Raw genomic sequence first — 8,541 nt, 5'->3', positions numbered from 1 at the left:
GCTCAAGCATTTAGAAATCAACAAGCTTCTATTCAAAATTTGGAACAAGAAGTAAGTAACCTAGCAAGGTTAATAGGTGAAAGAAAACCGGGAAGTCTACCTAGTGATACAAATGCTAACCCCCGGAATGAAACAGCTAAAGCCATTACCACAAGAAGTGGTACAACACTTAAACCACCTGAAATACCTGTAACTTCTGATGAAGCTATTCCTACTCCACAAGAACCACAACCTGATCAAGATAAGGAAAAAGAACCGGTAGTTGAAAAGGTTAATGAAGATAACACAGTTAAGGCTAAACCTTATGTTAAACCATACCAACCACCACTTCCTTACCCGAGTAAAATGAAGAAAGAGAAACTTGAAGCCGAGCAATCCAAATTCTTGGATATGTTTAAACAGATAAATGTAAATCTTCCTTTCATTGATGTGACTTCAGAAATGCCTAGATATGCTAAATTCTTGAAAGATCTAATCTCAAATAGAAAGAAAATGGAAGAACTATCGGCTGTTACTATGAATGCTAATTGTTCAGCAGTGCTGTTGAATAAGATACCAGAAAAATTATCTGATCCAGGAAGTTTCACAATTCCATGTTTTCTGGGTAGTCTTAGTTCAATAGAAGCATTAGCATATTTAGGTGCTAGTATAAATCTAATGCCGTATTCACTATACGCTAAACTAGACCTTGGAGAATTGAAACCAATCAGAATAAGCATACAACTAGCCGATAGATCAATAAAATATCCTAGAGGGATAATGGAGAACATGCTAGTTAAAGTTGGTACTTTAGTATTTCCAGTAGATTTTGTTGTTTTGGACATGGAAGAAGATTCTCAAGTTCCTCTCATATTAGGAAGACCATTCTTAAACACGGCTAAAGCAATGATAGACGTGTTCGGTAAGAAATTGACCCTAAGTATAGAGGACGAGAGTGTTACCTTTTCAGTTGATAGAGCAATGCAACAACCGCAATCTGCAGATGATACATGTTATTATATTCAAACTATAGATGCACATGCAGAATTATTAGAAGAATTTCCAGAATTACAAGGAACAAGAGAATGTTCTTTAGGAGAAGGTAATGAACCAATTGATGAAGCTGAAATGTTAGCTACACTTATAGCTAATGGATATGAACCAACAACAGAAGAAATTCAAATGCTAAAAGAAGAAGACAGATATTGATATAAATCATCGATAGAAGAACCTCCGAAATTAGAGTTAAAGCCACTTCCAAACCATTTGGAATACGCTTATTTACATGGTGAATCTGAATTACCTGTAATAATATCGTCTTCTCTTACTGAAAATGAGAAATCACAACTCATTTCTGTGTTGAAAGCTCATAAACCAGCCATTGCATGGAAGATTCATGATATTAAAGGAATAAGTCCTTCGTATTGCACACATAAAATCCTTATGGAAGAAGGTCATAAAACGTATGTGCAACACCAACGAAGACTAAATCCAAATATGCAAGATGTAGTTAAAAAAGAGATTATTAAACTGCTAGATGCAGGTTTGATATATCCAATTTCTGATAGTCCATGGGTAAGCCCAATTCAATGCGTGCCTAAGAAGGGTGGCATGACTGTCATTACAAATGAGAAAAATGAGCTTATTCCTACTAGGACTGTAACAAGATGGCGTGTGTGTATTGATTATAGAAAATTAAATGACGCCACAAGAAAAGATCACTTTCCCTTACCTTTCATAGATCAAATGTTGGAAAGATTAGCTGGAAATAGTTACTATTCTTTTCTAGATGGATTTTCCGGATATTTTCAAATTCCAATAGCACCCGAAGATCAAGAGAAAACCACATTCACGTGCCCTTATGGTACTTTTGCTTACAAACGCATGCCATTTGGACTTTGCAACGCCCCTGCAACCTTTCAAAGGTGTATGATGGCGATTTTTCATGACATGATAGAAGAATGCATGGAAGTATTCATGGATGACTTTTCAGTCTTCGGTGATACATTTGAATCATGTCTAGTTAATCTGGAACGAATGCTTATTAGATGCGAACAATCAAATCTAGTACTTAATTGGGAGAAATGCCATTTCATGGTTAAAGAAGGCATCGTTCTTGGTCATAAAATTTCAAAAGAAGGAATTGAAGTGGATAGAGCTAAAGTAGATGTAATTGCTAAACTTCCACATCCCACCAATGTTAGAGGAGTTAGGAGTTTTCTAGGGCATGCCGGTTTTTACCGACGTTTCATAAAAGATTTTTCTAAAATTGCCACTCCTATGAATAAACTCCTAGAAAAGGATGCTCCATTCATCTTTTCAGATGAGTGTATCAAATCTTTTAATATTCTTAAAGAGAAACTCACTAATGCGCCGATCATGATAACACCAAATTGGAATCTACCATTTGAACTAATGTGCGATGCAAGTGATTTTGCAATGGGAGCCGTTTTAGGACAAAGGATTGAAAAACGATTTCAACCTATATATTATGCTAGTAAGACGTTGCAAGGAGCACAAACGAACTATACAACTACTGAAAAAGAACTCCTTGCTATTGTCTTTGCTTTTGACAAATTTCGATCATATCTCGTTCTAGCAAAAACGGTGGTCTATACCGACCATTCTGCTCTTAGATACCTATTTTCAAAACAAGATGCTAAACCAAGATTAATCCGTTGGATCTTACTCTTACAAGAATTTGATATTGAAATCCGAGATAAAAGAGGAGCAGAAAATCTCGCCGCTGATCATCTTTCTCGTCTTGAAAATCCCGAATTAGAAGTTCTAAATGAATTGGCCATACAAGACAACTTTCCTGATGAATATCTATTGAAGATAGATTATAATGAAATCCCATGATTTGCAGACTATGCAAACTACTTAGTTTGTGGATTCCTTGAAAAAGGATTATCGTACCAAAGACGAAAGAAATTCTTCAGTGATATAAAACACTATTTTTGGGAAGATCCACATCTGTTTAAAAGTTGTCCCGATGGAATAATACGCCGATGTGTATTTGGAGATGAAGCTAGTAAAATTTTAAACCATTGTCACACAGGACCAACAGGAGGGCATTATGGGCCTCAACTAACAGCAAGAAAAGTTTATGATGCTGGATTCTATTGGCCTACAATTTACAAAGACGCACACCTTCTTTGCAAATCCTGTGATGCTTGTCAAAGGGCCAGAAAAATAAGTCAACGTGATGAAATGCCACAAAATGTCATCCAAGTATGTGAAGTATTTGACATTTGGGGTATTGACTTTATGGGTCCATTTCCAAAATCTCATAATAATCTATATATACTCGTAGCCATTGATTATGTATCTAAATGGGCGGAAGCACAAGCTCTCCCAACTAACGATGCACGAGTTGTAGTCAACTTTTTAAAACGTCTTTTTGCAAGGTTTGGAACACCGAAAGCTTTAATAAGTGATCGGGGTACTCATTTCTGTAATAATCAACTTGAGAAAGTTCTTAAAAGATATGGAGTAACTCATAAAATCTCCACCGCATATCATCCACAAACAAGTGGACAAGTTGAAAATACCAACCGAGCTTTAAAACGTATTCTAGAGAAAACCGTAGGATCAAATCCAAAGGAATGGTCCATTAAATTGGAGGATGCACTCTGGGCTTTTAGAACAGCCTACAAAACTCTAATTGGAACAAAAGATTAGGCATGGGTAAATTAAAACCAACCAAAATAGGTGTTCAATCATTTGACCAAACCATTAAACACCCGGTTGGAATAGCAGATAATTTACTTGTTAATGTGGGAAGTTTGACCTTTGTTGCAAACTTCATAGTGATTAATATGGAGGAAAACCTTGATATTCCTCTAATTCTAGGTCGCCCATTTTTAGCAACCACCGAGGCATTCATTGATGTAAGAGAAGGTAGAATGACACTTAGGGATGGTGATACATCGATCACCTTTGTGAACCGAAAGTTTAGATCTCCACAAACAAAAACTGTTAGACCAATAAAAACGCATAAGTGTGGGGAAGATGAAGAAACACTTAATGATGATCCAATCACAAAGAATGTCGTTGATGATACGAAATTAGATGAATCCATTTTTAACAGTTCAACGAAGAAAATTTATAAACGGATTCACGATGCTAAGATTAAAGGGAACTTTAAGTTATATAACCGATTAATATCCAATTTATCGTCAAAAGAAAAGGCAATGTTAGTTAAATTTGTGAAAGTTACGGAGGAAATCAACAAATGGATTGAAGTAAAAGTCAAAGATATACAAGTTGTTGATGATTCAATTGAAAATAATGTTAATCACAATTTCAACTAAGTATAGGGGGTTTATGTATTTCTGTTAGAGTTAGATTGTCTGTTTTCGTGTAGTTCTCGAAAATGGAACCCGAATGGTCTTTCCCTAGCAGACCCTAAAGAACTAGTCTTCTCCCCCCATTCTGAATTTTTATTTTTTTAGGTTTTTACAAAATGAAGACTGCCTGTGAACTAAACCATGGTCTAATGCTACACGCTTTGATCACTAAACGTAATAATGACACACTTCCGAGTGAAATAGTATCAGTAATCAGAGAAAGAATGGACGGAGTTAGAAAAGAATCCAGATGCGAAGATAATAAGTTACAATTTGGTAAAGGAAATCAAAATCCGCAGCGAAAAGAAGAGCACGACACCTAGAAAGATGTCACAAATGCGGAAAATGGTCACATGGAGGTAAATGTTCAAATAATCAAACCTATTCAAACACCAAATTTGTTACTTTATGCAGAGACGGACCGTTCATATGTTTAGAAGAAAAGACACTGAATGCTCGAGGTTACGCCTATGTAGCTATGGAAAACCAATTAAACCGACTATCTTATGAATGGGATAGATCATATAACTAATAAATCTATTTCACAGGTATGTTTGTACAATTTTTATTTTTTTTTATTTTTATTTTTAACCTTTTGATAATAAACGCTAATTTGTTCGCTAAAAAGTATTAAATTGGTATTGAATAAAATTAGGTTTGGCGACCGAAATTATTGATATCATTCAAAAATTTATTACATCACTGCGAAATTTAACGTTTATTCTTAAGGTATAAATATCTTTAATTAATCAACCAAAAATATTTCAAAAATTCTTCATGAGTTAAATTAGGTCTTGGAAGCGAAATTACTTTACCGAAAAGAGGGGCGCATATTTATGATAATATTTGATTGATTAAAGTGAGATAAAAAGCCAAAAAGATTTTTAATTTTATTTTTACCATGTTTTTAAAATTAATATATAAATCTTAAAATAATATTGTAAACTTTGTAAAAACAATATTTTTAAAATTGTAAATATTTGAAAAATTAAAATAAGTTTGGTGTGAATTTATAATATGAATTTTTAATTTTTAAAATATGAATTTTTAATTTTATGCATTTTAAATTGTAAGTTTGGTGAGAATTTTTAATATTAATTTTGAATTTTATAATTAAATTGTGTGAATTTAAAAACAAAAATTTACTTTATCTCATTAAGTTAAAAATATGATTTTTTAAAAAAATTCGTCGTAAGTTGAAGACTAGGTCTTTGAACCGAAATTGCTTTACCCAAGGGAGGGACAAGAATTTTTATTATCATTATTTTTAATCTTATTGAATTAAAGTATGCCAAAAACATAAAAAAAACCCAAAAATCTTAGCTTTTAAAACAATCGCTACAAAAAGACAAATTTTAAAATTTTGTCGAGGGACGGACTAGGACATCGATCCGAAACGACATCGTCCTCAATAATAAGGGAAACAAAATTTTAAAAATTATTTACTTAATTGTTTTATAAGTTAATGATAATTTAAAAAAAAAAAAAAAGAAGCAAACTCCGCGACTCGCGGAGTTTGAAGGGTCCAAACACCGCGAGTCGCGGGAGGACCGAAATACAGAAAAAATAAAAAGAGCTGCAACTGATCAGTCCACACCTCAAACCAAAAAAATACTGCGAACATATACGCGAAAAAACCCCAAAAACACCCCCAAAATCACAATTTTTAACCGTTAATCACCAAATCTTTTACTAAAATCATGTTGAGAAGGATGCTATCAAGGAATTACTCAAGAAAAACGGTAAATTTCTACACCTAAACACCATTTAATCCGAAAATTAGTGTTCTTGAGCAATTTTTTCCCCAATTTGATTTTGATGCTTTTTAGTGTAATTATGCTTAAATTGCTTATGTATTATGCTTGTATAACCTAGATTGATGCTGTTTAACATGATTAGAAGCCTTAAACTTCAAATTTTGAGTAATCTAGGGTTTGTGTTCTTGAGCAAATTTGGGGCTTTTTGATATAAACAGGTTATGGCCGATTTTTGTCATGAATGGTTGCTAAATTAAGTAGTGTAGCATGTCTAGGTAGTTAAATGATCCAAACTTTGAGTCTAAACATGATTTTGAGAATTAAAGTGGACTTTTTCAAGTCTAAAATTCATGAACTTGATTTTTGAGAGATAATGCCATTTGAAACTTGTTTAATTGCTAGTAATGATTATTTTGACATGTTATTTGAGTTGAATGCTTATGAACTTGGCGAACATTTTCGTATATGCTTATTTGAAAAAGTGTAGATTTGATAAAAATGTGAAAATGAGCTTAAGTTTGATATAAATTGATCATGTCATTGTAATTATTTTGATTGATGATTTTGCTGACACTAATGCATATTTGGATGCACAAAAATTGTGTTTGATGTGTTTTGCAGACTGAAAGGGGTGAATCTTCATCCCAAGCTCGCAATGCTCCTGCTGAGAATGCGGAACAACAGGAGGTGGATAACTACTACAAGCAAGATATACCTCATCCAGTCATGACCTTTTCTGATATGCATTTGGAAGAGTTGCACCCGAACCTGAGATTTGACAGACTTTGGATAGATTATCCAAAGTACCAAAGGGGTTTGCATACTCTTCATTCTAAAGTTGTTGAGGTACCGAGGGTCATAGAATGGGGACCCTTAGAAGCTGTAGAATTGGCCGGGCCAATTAGGGAATTACTTGTACAGAGGTATGGTAATTCTACTTTTAATGACTGGGTACGTTTATTCACCATGCGTAGACCTGTATATAAAGTATGGTGTGAAGAATTGTTGTGTAGTATAGAGTTGAATGATCGGGTAGCTAGTTTAACCGATCGTTCTTTTATTAGATTTTTGTTAGGAGGTTCGATGCGCCACATGTCTTTACTAGACATGGCTCAGGCTTTACGTATATATACGCCTGAGGAGTTAGCATCTGCCGATTGTAGAGTGTTGATACTAAATGGTAGAAAGATAGATGAAAATTTTGATACACACGGTGTGTGGAGTCAAATGACAAGCCATCACCGTTTCAAAGGGGGAAATTACTCTTATTTGGATATAGATAGAGCTGAATTAAGAGTGATTCATAGGTTTTTAGCTAATTCGATTACACAAAGAGGTAAGAACAAGGAAAAGGTAAATGAACAGGATTTGTTTTACCATATGTGTATTCGAGACCCACAAAAGCGCTGTAAGTATACCTTATTGTGTGGGTTATTATTTATCAGCTATGGTTAGGGGGATGAGACAGCATAGCATAATAGGAGGTGGTATTTTTATTACTTTGATTGGTGAATATCTCGGTGTGGATATAAGTCGGGGGGGATTATTAGTAGAAGAACCAGAACCCCGCGATACTATAGGTTTAAATGTATATCATGGTGCGAAAGTTTTGAAGAGGCGAAATAACGCCGCTGTACAATACCATGGTAGACATCCACAGGTTGAGAGAAACCAACAGCAAGGTAATGTAGGAGGGGGAAATGAGATGCAAGAAATGCAAAGGTTTATAGCTTCTCAGGAGTATGAAAATGCTAGACAGAGAGCATTTGAAGATTGGCAAGTTCATCAGAACCAAATCATAGCTCATTGCCAACATATAGGTAGAAACTATATTCCTACACCGAAACCCATCTTCCCTCCCTGGTCTATAGAGATGCAGCCACCGTATCCTACGTATAATCCTGCCGAAGCATTTTATAGCACCTATGGTTATGCTTGGAACCCCCTATTGGTATCAGTATCATCCCTAGTCTACTTAGTTTTATTTATTTTGTAATTTGTAATATTGATACATATGTTAATATTATAATAGTTTTTATAATTTTCTAACTTTTATTCCTAGATTTTAACAATTTTTGAATGTGGGGTAATATACCAAACTTCAAAAATATGTATATATGTTTGCAGTTTATCTTATGTACACAACAGGGTAAAACAACGCATTTTCAAAGACTGGCATTAAGTTCAGCAAAAGCAACTAATTTTGATGACAAAATGCAAAATATATGTGAAATAACAAACAAGACGGAATGAACAAATGATGTGCACCATTTATCATTCAGCAAACAAACGCCAATATGTTTGGAAACTTTGGTAAAATTTAATCAATTTCACACAAATCACCCTCAATAATTTAAATTGTTACTAATTTCTTGCAAATGAGGGCATTGCAAGATCTTAAGTGTGGGAAGGGGTTAAATTCTTTCGGATTTTAAAATTTTTATCTTAAAACT

This window comes from Rutidosis leptorrhynchoides, chromosome 2 (assembly GCF_046630445.1).
Source record: "Rutidosis leptorrhynchoides isolate AG116_Rl617_1_P2 chromosome 2, CSIRO_AGI_Rlap_v1, whole genome shotgun sequence".
In the NCBI taxonomy this organism is placed as follows: domain Eukaryota; kingdom Viridiplantae; phylum Streptophyta; class Magnoliopsida; order Asterales; family Asteraceae; genus Rutidosis; species Rutidosis leptorrhynchoides.
Note: the sequence above shows the minus strand (reverse complement) of the source record.